Consider the following 14,139-nt stretch of genomic DNA (forward strand, 5'->3'; position numbering starts at 1 on the left):
AAATTGTCAAAAAAACTAAAAATTTTCTGCTATTGGTGCTTGATTGTATTGGATATATTTTACAGAAGTCATTTTTTTTGCAGTATATAATTTCTACAATTCTTAAGCTTGTGTAGTTAGATGATTAGGGAATATGGTGCAAATTGTAGTTTATATATTCGATTTGTGCTAGTTTTTTTTTTTTTTTTAATTTTCTCTAGTTTCTTTCGATTTATGCTGGTTTAATCGAATCATGTTGGTTCTATTTGAGCTCTTTTGGTGATTTGTCTAATTATTCTAGATTTTATTTGATTTGTGTTCTTTCTACTTATATGTAAAAATCTTACATTCTTATATTTTTACATTAAAATATTATGAATGATCTGAAAACAACTAATTTGTTTTCCATTTCACAGGAAAAAGAAGATGGGAGAACACATAATTTTCAAGAACACATCTACAAGAAAGTGTACTCGGTCGAGCGAAAGTTTTTTGGGATTGTTTCAGAGTTTTCTCCAATTTGATCAGCGTGTTCTCGATTTTTTCTATATTTCATGGTAATTTTACAAAAGCTTTGACCCACTTTTGTTTGATTTAATAAATACATTAATTTACTAAAATGTTTCGTGTCTTTTATTGTCATGCTTCTGATTTTGTTCTATTAGTTATGCAAAAAAATTTTCCCTTTTTCTTTTCTTTTTTGGTTATACTAATAAAATTTATGTGAAAGGGATGATGCATGCGAGCCGTAGGGATGAGCTCTGCATATTTAGGGAGAATACACTTGAAATTCGAAAAAAAATATTGAGTTTACTTGGATTATTATTTGTATTTTTCAATATTTAACTTTATAATTATGCTGCACATTTTGAGTTTGTGATTATTTGTTATGACATCGAGTGTAATAGTTTACATGTTGTGTTCACATTGAGCTTGTCATCGGACTTTCAAGAAAAACACAATTTAAAGTTGATTCCAATCTTCATTCTACAAATTGTTTTAGTTGTAGTTATATTTTTTAACAACGTGGGTTATTTAATAGTGTGGTGGTTATATTTAGTTGATGATCACATTTACTAGATTAATTTTGTGAGCTTCTAATTTTGAATGACATCATTGTAGTGCAAGGTGTTGTTTGAGATCCTGTGAATATATCGGAATCACATTTACTAGATTAATTTTGTGAGCTTCTAATTTTGAATGACATCATTGTAGTGCAAGGTGTTGTTTGAGATCCTGTGAATATATCGGAATGCATACGACTTATCTCCAAATATTGCAGCACCATTGGAATTACTCGATGGACTCAAGTAAATGGCGAATTTCTTGGGTAGATTAAATGAATTTGATATCAGAGAAGGGAGCAAAATGGGGCTTTTTCCGAAACCTGTCATGCCCACAACTCCATTGCAAAGACCTTCAAGAGTCGAGGACCCAACCCTCCAAGTTAGCTTAAATGAGCACTCAATCTTTTCATTCACTCTTTGGTTAAATATTTTACATTGGTTTCTCTTTGGTTTGTCCATGTTTTTTGCTTGCAGGTTTTTCTTCTATTTACTGCTAGTTTTTGTTCTATTTTTGAGGGGTTTTGTTTGGTTTTGATTAAATTTTTAGATGTAATTGGTTCCCTTTGCCGCTGCTTTTTGTTTGATTTTCGCATAATTTTACTCAATTTTAATTTTGATTCTTGTTTGTCAACTTTTTTATTGATAATGTTCTTGGTTTCTTTCCAGGAGTCGGAGAATGAAGTATGATACATTGGCAGGAGCCCCATTTTGGAAGCATGGGCGTGCATCTATTATTTGAAGAATAAAATTAGTTTTGTATATTTGATTATAAATTTATATTAATGACTCAAATATGTAGTACTAGTAGTAGTTTATTTTGTTTGTCAGTTTGCATTGATGTACTGATACAATTTTTTGGTATTTTAACCGTGTTGGTCTTGTTTGGTTCAGTCACATGTAGTACTAATATTATTCATGAAGTAGCATTATTTTGATAATGATATTAGTACCAGGTGCACGTAACTGTAGTACTAGTATTATTTATCATAACTTCATATTGTTTGGTTTAGCCACATATACTACCAATATTGTTATGAACGTAGTTGTTTTGATAATAATATGAGTATTTGGTGAATTCAAAATTAGTACTAATTAAGCTAAAAACATGAATAATCACAACAAAGCAGAGTAGTTAATACAACTAATATCATACAAAGCAGAGGATGTATGTTACATTGGCAGAAACCCCATTTCAGAAGCGTAGATGTACATCTAGTATTTGAATAATGAAATTAGTCTTGTATTTGATGATCAAATTATTTTGGTGACTCGAATATATAGTACTACTAATAGTAGTACACATATGTATATGTTATCATATTTTAAATATTAATATTGCTGGTAAAATTAATTGAACCACAAATTTTAACATTAGTACTACGTAACAATGCAGTTGCTACTGAATATATGTAAACGTATAAAGACATAACAATGAAACTGGTACTGAACATGCATGAAAGAACCAATACATAATATTACAGGTAGATTTAATTGTACCACAATTTTCCACATTAGTACTACGTAACAATTGAACTGGTACTGAACATACATGAAAGAACCAAGACCATGATGTTACAAATATATGTATATGATACCTTATTTTTACAATATTGGTACTGAGCATAGTTTAATTTTACCACATTTTGCCACATTAATACTACGTAGCAATGCAATGGTATTGAATATGTGAAAGAATCAAGACCATGATTATACACATATATGTATACGATACAATATTTTAACTATATTAGTACCACATGTAATCTAAAATGTACAAATATTTTGCCACATTAGTACTACATAACAATGCAATTTGTATTGAAAATACGTGAATGAACCAATATCATGATGTAACACATATATGTATATGATACAACATCTTAACTATATCAGTAATACAAGTAGTCTTAATTGTACCACATGTTTCCACAATAGTACTACGTAACAATGTAACTGGTACTGAATATATGTGAAAGAACCAAGATCACGATGTTACATATATATCTCGTAAGTATAAACATATCTTTGAGATACTTATATGTCATTAAATTAATTACCATAAAGGTTACATGTATATTGGATTCATAAAAATATGTTTGATTGAGCTATATGTGATTAATGACGATAGATGTTACATATATCTTGGATTTATAAACATGCGTGTCAGTGAATTATATGTCATTAATGACCATAAATGTTACGTATATCTTGGATGTATGAACATATGTTTGAGTGAATTATATGTCATTAATGGTCATATATGTTACATATATCTTGGTTGTATAAATATAGGTTTGAGTGACTTATATGTCATTAATGATCATATATGTTACATATATCTTGGATATATAAACATATGTTTTAGTGAATTATATGTTATTAATGACCATGAATATTACATATATTTTGGTTGTATAAATATATGTTTGAGTGACTTATATGTCATTAATCGCCATATATGTTACATATATCTTGATTGTCTAAACATAGGTTTGAGTGACTTATATGTCATTAATGATCATATATGTTACATATATCTTGGATATATAAACATATGCTTTAGTGACTTATATGTTATCAATGACCATATATATTACATATATTTTGGTTGCATAAACATATGTTTGAGTGAATTATATCTCATTAATGAGGTACCAAACGTCTTACAAAGTAGTACTTATGTCTTGATATGTGGTACACAATAGCTTAGTTGTGATATCAATAATACCCAATGTGAGGTACCATGCACATATGTATGATTTAGTGATCTTCGTACTTGTAATGTATTAGCAGTACAAAAGATCTTATTATGTAATACTTATGTCTTTATTTGTAGTACATTTTAGCTTAATTGTGGTATCAATATTACCTAATGTGTGGTACCATAAACACATGTATGAGTTAGTGTTCTTTTTTCTTGGATGATATTAGCAGTACGAATGGTTTTACTATATAGTACTTATATCTTTGTTTGTAGTACATTACAGTTTAGTTATGATATAAATAATCCCTAATGTGTGGTATCATTAAGACATATATGATTTAGTGGTCTTCGTTCTTGTAACGTGTCAACAGTACAAATGGTCTTGTTATGTAGTACTTATGTTTTCATTTGTGGTATACTCAAGCTAAATTATGGTATCAATAATAAGCAATATGTGGTACTATGAAAATATGTATGAGTTAGTGATCTTTGTTCTAGTGTGATACTAATAGTACAAAACGTCTTACAATGAAGTACTTATGTCTTGATATGTGGTACAGAATATCTTAGTTTGGGGTATCAATAATAATCATTGTTAGGTACCATGAACATATATATGCTTTAGTGGTCTTCATTCTTGTAAGGTATTAACAATACAAAAGATCTTATTAGATAGTACTTATGTCTTTAGTAGTGATACATTTTAGCTTAATTTGGGTATTAATAATACCAATGTGTGGTACCATAAGCACATGTATGGGTTAGTGATCTTTGTTCTTGGATGATATTAGCAGTACAAATGGTCTCACTATGTAGTACTTATGTCTTGATTTGTGGTATGAAATAGCTTAATTGTGGTATCAATAATATCCAAACACAGTACCATGGACACATATATGAGTTGTATTCATGCACTCGATAATAATACCAAGTATTAGTAATACTAGTACTACAGTTACGTACACCTGTTACTAATATCATGATCAAAATAATGCTACTTCTAGAATATATTAGTACTACATGAGATTGAACCAAAAAACACCAACAACGTCAAGATAAAACCAAATAACACCAACACCAAGAAATTAAATCAGTACTTATATCTTTAATAGTGGTACATTTTAGCTTAATTGTGATATCAATAATACCAATGTGTGGTACCATAAACACATGTATGGCTTAGTGATCTTTATTCTTGGATGATATTATCAGTACAAATGGTCTTACTATGTAGTACTTATGTCTTGATTTGTGGTATACAATAGCTTAATTGTGATATCAATAATATCCAAACACGGTAGAATGGACACATGTATGAGTTGTATTCGTGCACTCGATACTAATACCGGGTATCAATAATACTAGTACTACAGTTACGTTCACCTGGTACTAATATCATGATCAAAATAATGCTACTTCTATAATATATTAGTACTACATGGGGTTGAACCAAAAAACACCAACGTCAAGATAAAACCAAATAACACCAACACCAAAAAATTAAATCATTATATCAATGCAATTTGCAAAACAAAACAAACTACTAATCAAACCTCAAACTTCGAGAGAATCCATTCGGCAATGAAATCAATAAGAAATTGAGATCAACAAAAAGAATGAAGCAAAAAATAATATGAAATCAACTATGACAACTTAAAACCAACGAAAAATGTGAAAATTCAGTAACAAAATACCAGCGGAAAATTGAGTAGAATTATAATATATGCAATAACATAAATCACGTTTACACACATCATGGTATAAAACAATCTCACATATAAATAAACAAGAAAAAAATACAAACCAAAAACTCCCGGACACGCCCTAGTATACTTGTAGATATATATACTGGTACAGACAAAACTCAGACATCAACTCGAGCTATTACTACCTATAGAAGTACCATCTTTGGGCTCCTGATGACTTTAGCTACCTGCCATATCTACACACAAAAACAACAGTAACCCCATGGGGTGTGTGTTCAAACACACCGGATTGTCATTGCAACAAAGTCAAAATGTTTAGAATTAACTAAGAAGTATCATTATTGTAATCAAGACTTTCAGAACTAATTGAAGACAAGGATTACACGTTTCATCAAAACTCATCAATGTTCAATCACATGGATTTCTCGGGATCACATCCTCCTTTAGCCATTGATTTTCAAATAATAAGCACAGTTAAAATAAGAAATTTGCAGTCTATTTTTTTTTTTTACTAAATCAATTTAACTTTTTGAAAATAATCGCGTAAGAAGCTATTTTAAATATTCTTGAACCCAAAGAAGAAATTTAAGGGAGTACAATGACCAATATTTTTCGATGTCGTAGCTAAGAATTTCAATAACTCCTATCAACAAATCTAGCAGCAGATGAGGAATCGAAAAAAATTCACAGCTTAATTGAATGCAATAAACCTTACAGGCCTTCTACGATTTTTTTTTGTCTATCCTATTTTACCTTTATTTTCCTCTGTTTTACTATGTTTTCTTTTCTTACGTGTTTGAAGGCAATATACGTACACAAGCTAAAATATCCTCTACATTCAAGGCATCTACATATACATTTATTTTGTTTGACCATCTCTCATTTAATTACCAGTTACCACTACAAGGGAAAAGAAGCTAGATATCGTGTCTTCTATATATTTCTTATTATAAAAGTGTGTGTTTTCTTCCATTAAATGTGATTTTGAACACTATTATGATGGTCATATTCTAAATTTCTCATTTTGTACTTAATACTAATTACAACACATTTTTTTTGAATATACGTATAATGGTTTAAGGCATATGGATTGACTATTTTGAGAGTTCAATTTTGATTCTTTCGACCAACGTAGTTAATAATTTGTCAAAAAAATATAAAAATTGTTTTATGATTATTGAAAATTTAAACATGATTTCTAATAACACTTTTCGAGGAAAAATATTAATTGAAAGTATTATAGCAACCACAATACCTGCAAGCATATATGGAACATAAAATAAACTCTTTGTTTGTCTCCTTCTCCACCGATAAAAACGTTAAAATAAATAAATGCCACAAAACTTGTATATGTCATTTGCCAAAGAAAAAAAGAGCTTACTCTTTCGGACACATTGATTGTCCATCGCTTGATTTCCTCAATTTATAGATCTTACTCTGGGATTTTGTAGATGGGTGGTTTTTTCCGTCGAGCGAAAACGAGTGGTGAAGAAGAAGATAAAGGAGAAGAATAAGGGGCAGAGTTGAGGAGGTGACTCGCTGGTTTTCAATTTTTTTGATTGGGATTTTTGGTTAGTGCCGAGAGAAATGGTGAAAAAGAGAGAGGGGAAAAAGAAAAATAAAAGGAAAGGTTGAAGAGTCCTTTCACAGGAAATAAAGTTTTAAAAGAATAAAATAATATTTAAATAGAAAATGATATAAAATATGAAATAGGGAGTTTTGAGAAAAACTTTGAGGGAATCAGAGAGTACAGAATACAATTTTATGACAAAAGGACTGATCATGAAGTTATGTTTTGATTAGAGATTTATCTTTAGTTTGCCCTTAGTTTAATCACGATTTCAATTTCTTTTTCTTCATTTAGGGCACGCCATCAACGAGAAGGACACTCTCATTCTCCCACCTCTTTCATTCAAAGCTCAAGTTAATTGAACGACTCATCTATATTTTTGTCGATTTCTGGTTTTTTTCGCCCTAATTGTCGTACAAAATTAGGGTTCTTATACCCGGATTAGTACCCACCTTAAATAGAGTTGATACTATGTCCGATACGGCCATCGGGTCGTCCGTCAACAATGCCGCCCATGCCCTGACTTCGAGAACTTTGCGATCCCGAACCGTAAGGTTCCTGCTACTTAATCACTAGTAATGGCAATTTTACGAGTTTGTGTGTGTATTTAATGTAATTTAGGAGAGGGCGTGAAATTTGTAGTTTCTTGGTGTGATGATTTACTCTCTAGTTGTTGTTGAATGTTGATCTGGGATTGTTTTCTCTGTGTCATGCTTGTGATGGAATTACTTTTCCGGAATTTCAATGAATCCAGTCATCTGGGTTCAAACTTGCGTTAGTGATTTGGTAAATTTATATATTTAATTCAACAAGCCAAAAAAAGGGGGAAAAAAAAATCAATAGTAGAGTAGCTAACTGCTTACCTCCTTTACTTGTGATTTGTTCGTGGTGTTGTACAGATTTACCATTATATTATATATAATCACTTATAGGTTTTTGTAAAGCGGCAATCTCTTAATCAGACTTCAGATCGACATCATAGTCCTATTTTTGGTATCAATTTTGTTCATTTGATCACTGCAGCTCGAGCAGATTTTGTGCTTTTGTTTATATATATTTGGAGTTTTTGCATTTTTTTGGCCTGGACAACCGTATGTGAGCTTCAGGTTACTAAAGTAATTGTGGTGAAGCTTCAGGTATAAGTTTTAGTACAAGACTCACTTACTCTCCATAATTTTTGAGTTTATTTAATTTATTGCAATGACAATCTACAGGGATTTGGGTTGTATGAATCCATGATGTTGCCACGAGAAACCGACATTAAACTCAATATATTATGTATCCAAATTTTATTTAATGTTTTGAGTCTTGGGTGCCTGCATTATTCTGTATCCTAACTTCAAATCTTTCTGAACTGCCTCATTTATGTACCATCTAGTTATTTTTAATTTGTTGCAGATGGGATTTGGACAAAATAGAAAATCTACCGGATTACATGAATGATGGTATTCTTATGTTATAGTCCACATATATCCTGTCAGCACATGATTTAATTTATTAAATCATGGTATTCTTATGTTATAGTCCATGGTTTGTATCTAATGATTGTGTTACAAGTTTGGATTTATTGTGAAGCCAATTTAGAAAGATTTGAAGTTAGGTCAAGTAATTTGGGTGTTAATGAGCCAGTCGGACCATTTCTCTTTTATTTAGTGGACTTATCAAAAAATGCTGATCAATTTGGGGAAGATATACTAATTGCCCGTGAAAACCGCAACTTGGACGAAGCATTCGGTGACGTGCTGATCATTCCCATTGAATACTCGGGAATTAAGTTATGTATTTCATCCATATGGTGTTATGTCTGATCTTGTAGCGATGGAGCGAACGCGAGTGGTTGCTCTTGTGCTTTGCCACGAGCTCAACATGTTCATGACAAACTATCGTCGCGGTTCGGGAGTTGCGTGCAGCTTTTCAATCAATCTTCATAATCAAAGGAAGTGAAGTGATAACTATTTGATATATACCGTGGAATCACAAAAGTAGTTATTTTAGTTAATCTTTTAGCTAAGTTTGGTACATTAGTGTGTAGTGTACGCACTTGGAATCTTTGTTTAGTATTTGTGGGATTCAATATTTCTTGCAGGCGGACATTATCGTACCTCTAAAGCTAACAACTGCTCGCGGCGGTGGTGGACAGCAAAACACAAGGTATTTTCTGTGATGCCACCATAGTAAAATTGAAAAAGGTATTTTCTGTGATTATTTTATTTGAGTTTGAAGAGATAATGAACAGCGCAATTCTAATATTTTTAACTCTGACATTTCTCATTCATTGATCAGCTAAAGATGATGTTTGATTCTATTAGTTTTTTTTTTTATAATGACCTTAATTTCAGAAGACCCCAATGGGTCTCATTGAGCTTGATTTTACAGGAGGTTAATTTTTTGAACGTGAACAAAGGCTGTGGCATCAAGAAAATCAACCAAGATTACTTGCACCTTCCCAAAAGGCAACTCCCTCATCAAATAAATAAATTTTTCATAGAATTCCATTTTTGATTATTTTTGTTCATTATGCTGACCGATTATTTGGATCTTTCAGGAATTTCTCAGTGTCATCGGCTGCTCCACAAGCTTTGCATGTGTTGAGATTGGCCCGGATAATAGATTCAAACAAGATTACATTCGCCGGGGATGTATTGAAACTAGCACAAAGATAAACACTAGATTGGCGTTCAAGGGCAAAGTAGAAGTGGTAGAAGTAGCATAGTTGAATAATGCTCCGTTTGAAGAGATTTAAGTAGGGGAGGAAGAATTATCGAGAGTTAATTTATTATGGAGAGCTGTCAAGTTACATATTTTGTCTACACTGTGTAAGGAAACCTCTAACTTCACTACAGAAAATATATATATAACAATATAAATGAATTATCGACATAAATTTATCTCTATAAACAATATGCGAAAAACTAATAATTTTAATTTAATACTTTTTATGTCAAATTAAAATATGTTGAAAAATAATAGTTTTGACCGAAAAACTAATGTTTTTAATATAAAAATTAATATTTTTGACATAAGAATTAAAACTTTTAATATGAACTAGCATCGTTAGATATAATATTTTTGACATAAAAACTAATATTGTTAGCATAAAAACTAATATTTTTGATCAAAAAAATAATACTTTTAACCAAAAAATAGTAATTTTTATGTCAAATTAACATACATTAATATTTTTGACTAAAAAACTAATACTTTCAACATAAATATTAATACTTTTGATATAAGAAGGAATAACTTTTTATGTCAAACTATCATATGTTAGATGTAATACTTTTGACAAAAACACTAATATTTTTCAAAAAAAAAAACTATTAACCAAAGAAATAGTAATTTTTACGTCAAATTAACATAGATTACAAAGTAATATATATATATATATTACAGAAAAACTAATATTTTCAACAGAAAAACTAATATTTTTTTTTACATAAAAGTGTTTTATGTCAAACTAGTATACATTATATTTAATACTTTTGAAATAAAAACTAATACTTTGATCATAAAAACTGATATTTTTTACTTAAAATGTGATATTCTATACCGTTTACCAAAAAACTAATACTTTATATATCAAATTATCAACATATGTAATACTTTTGATAGAAAAATTAATATTTTTAGCATAAAAACTAATACTTTTAACAAAAAAAACTAATATTTTTAACGTAAAAAATATTACTTTTTATGTCAAATCAACATACGTTAGAAATGATACTTTTGTCATAAAAACTAATACTTTTAACAGAAAAACTAATATTTTTGACTAAGAAGTAATATTTTTTTACAGCTGGGCTTCATTTTGGATTGTGAGAATTTGAAATACCAATTTAGAGATGAAGAAGATGAAAATAGTTGGAGGCGTGGATCTTGGCGATGGCGCATGTGGGTTTTACAGCTGGGCTTCATTTTGGATTGTGAAAATTTGAAATTTGAAGGTTGCCATTTGTTATACCGATGATGAAATTTTGGGTATCCGACACTACCTTATTTTTTTCGGGTATCCAAAATTCGGGTAGTGATTTTTCTCGGGTCGGGTTCGGGTAGTAAAAATCACTAACCGAATTTTTCGGTACCCGACCCGAAAAACCCGACCTGATGCCCACCCCTAGATGTAGGTAGAAGAACTCCTTTTCCTTTGTCCTGAGGATCAATGATGGGTTTGCTAATAACATTATGAGCAGATGAATTAGCAATGTTGATTCCTTTTGACGGATAGGAGAGAGAAACCAAGGGTGAGCTGAGCAGCTGAGTAGTGGAGGTGGACATTACCTCGGAAGTTGTGGCTGGTTCCTCAACCAGTGAGGGTGAACTAGTCTCGATCGTCACTGTAGTGCTATCAGTCGTGGTGAAGATCATAGGCAAAGAAGATGCTACCTGAGTTGATACCGTTGGTATCTCGGTTGAGGATACGGGTATCTCAACTGAAGAGGAGATGGTCAGTGTTGGTGGTACTGAAACTTCGACGAAAAAGACTGTGGTCCTTGAGGTCGGAGTTTTGACCGTTGACAGTAACTTCAGCTTCTTGGGTGTCGGTTGAGGTACTTTAGGAACATCTTTTTTCTTTGGAGAAGGAGAGGGGCTACCAAACACTTGAACAAGGGGAGCGTTATCAATAACATCTTTTGCTTCATCTGGATCAAGATTAACAATGCGCCTGCTGGTTTTGGGTCGCTTTTTTTGAATACCAGCGATGACTATCTGCTGTTCAGCTCCAATTTCTTGCTTAATAACTCGAAGATTGTCAGCGGTGACTTTGTTCTTTTGTAGAAACATAGGGATAGTCACTACATTGAGCCATTTGGAGACATGTAATGGCTCAAGTTCTGAAGAGTCAACACCAAGCAATCCAAGTATGTGGCAAATTTGCAAAGCGTATCCTTCAGAATGCCCTTTACCCTAAATCATCTCACAGAGTGTGGTATGGATGACCAATTGAAGTTCAATCTGGAGGCAATAGATGCCATATACTGAAGTTTTTCAAGGGTGATTTTGTCATAAGAACCTGCTTTGGCGAGAAGTGTCTTGGCCACGATGTTAGCTAACAAGCGATAGGCTGGATTTAAGCTTTGATTGAGTCCATTTACCTTGATAGGGGCGCCATCCAAAGTGAACTACGTCGCCCAGTGAGTAGCATTATCATCAGGTAAATCTGAACATTTTGCCAAACCCTTGGTGGGTAACTCAAATGTTTGACCAAAGAATGACTGATTGAACTCAATGCGTCAGTCATTAATGATGCAAGTGATGCTGCCATAATTGATTTGAGCAGTGTCAAAGAATTGCTTGACAAGATTGTATTTGACGGTGGAACAGGTGCCAAGAAACTTTCTGAGTCCTGAATCTTCAAGCATTCAAAATATCTCTGATATTTCTGGATTGTTGACTGAGTAGATCTCATCAAAGTTAATGCCCAAGTACACCTTTTGGATCAACATTTTATTCTATCTGAAATGGAGAAAACTTGAAAGCACGATTAAGTGATGTTGTAGAGATAACGAAAGAGAATGCACAAGACAACTATCACAGACTGTAAACAGAAAGATATGGATATTCACACACACACACACACATACACACACACACACACACACATATATATATATATATATACACACACACAACAGGATACTAAGGGGATAAGGAACATAAAGAAATAATTATAAAGAACTTTAAAAAGTAAACAAATAATGAAAAACACAATGATCAACAAAGAAATATAAAATAATATGATGGTTCCTTTGAAAGGACACCACAAAGCTTAGTAATATATATTAAAACTTAAAATGGTTCCTAATGAAAGGAATCCAAGCATAATATATATATATCATAAAATAATGTGATGGTTCCTTTGAAAGGACACCACAAAGCTAGTAATATATATATTAAAGCTTAAAATGGTTCCTAATGAAAGGAATCCAATGATAATATATATATATATATAATATAGTGCGGAATTTAAATGCTGAAATTTAAATATAGTGGGTTTTATAACACCACTGATATATACATATATGTATATATTGCTGTAATTTAAATTGCAGAAATTAAAAGCTGGAATTTAAACGTCTCAGATAATATTGTGGTTCCTCCAGTTTCTGATACATATAATTAAAGATTATATGCAGAGCATACTTTTGCAAAGAACACCACGAATATTAACGGACTCGTTAGGCGGTAGAACCGACCATATAATATATTTATATAGTGCTTAGGCGGTAGAACCGTCCATGTAATATATTTATATAGGTATTTAAATAGATAATATAAATAACACAAGAATAATAATAATTAAAACTTCATTACAAACCTTGAAATTTGTACAACACTTGGAATCTTCAAATATTTACAACTTTTTTCAAGATCCTTGAAGAACTTGATGCATAATATAAACAAGTTTTTAAAGGTATTTAGAAGGTTGAAGGGATCAAAAAGGTTTTATGAAGAACAAGGATGAAGAAAGAAAGAAAAGAAAGGAAAAGGTTTTGAAGAAAGGTTGAGGGAATTTGGAAGAGAGGTTTGAGAGAAATTTAGAAGTGTTGGAGTGTTTTCAAGTGTCTCCAATTTTTTCAAGTGCTTTTCTAATGGGGTGATGAGTGCCCTTTTATAGGCAAAGAAAGAGGGTGTAGTATAATATTTTATATTATATTATATTATATTATTATATTATATTATATTATATTATATTATATTATATATATATATATATATTATAATTACATACAATTACAGGAAATCATAATATACAAATTTTTATACTCCACTGTTTCCAAAGATCTTTTCATCTTCAAGATCGTCTTCATCATCCAGATTGATTGAATGTTCTGGAGATTGTGGTTCTTTGGATGTTCCTGCTGAAAATTTTTTCATTACTGCTAAAACTTCTTCACGAATATTTGCTAATGCAAGTAGGGCTGCCATCTGAGATTTTTGTGAGGAGAAAGATGTTTGTTGTAATGGCTGTAGTAATGGTTTTTTATAGATGTTTTGGGTAGGAATTCTCATTTTGTTGTTATTTTGAATCCAAATTTGTATGTTAGGTATTGAAAGGCTTTGGGGAATTTTGAACTTGTCCCACCATTTGATTCTGAACCTTCTTCTGATTTG

General features: G+C 31.3%; 1 long non-coding RNA gene across 1 annotated transcript; it reads left to right on the plus strand.

Annotated features, from left to right (window-relative positions):
• The first annotated feature begins 7,231 nt into the window (after positions 1 to 7,231).
• On the plus strand, positions 7,232 to 9,897 carry LOC140892136 (uncharacterized). The gene is made up of 3 exons (XR_012152745.1): positions 7,232 to 9,177; positions 9,403 to 9,479; positions 9,572 to 9,897. It is a non-coding gene; the product is annotated as an uncharacterized lncRNA (long non-coding RNA).
• The last annotated feature ends 4,242 nt before the right edge of the window (positions 9,898 to 14,139 follow it).

Source organism: Henckelia pumila, chromosome 3 (genome assembly GCF_033568475.1).
Source record: "Henckelia pumila isolate YLH828 chromosome 3, ASM3356847v2, whole genome shotgun sequence".
In the NCBI taxonomy this organism is placed as follows: domain Eukaryota; kingdom Viridiplantae; phylum Streptophyta; class Magnoliopsida; order Lamiales; family Gesneriaceae; genus Henckelia; species Henckelia pumila.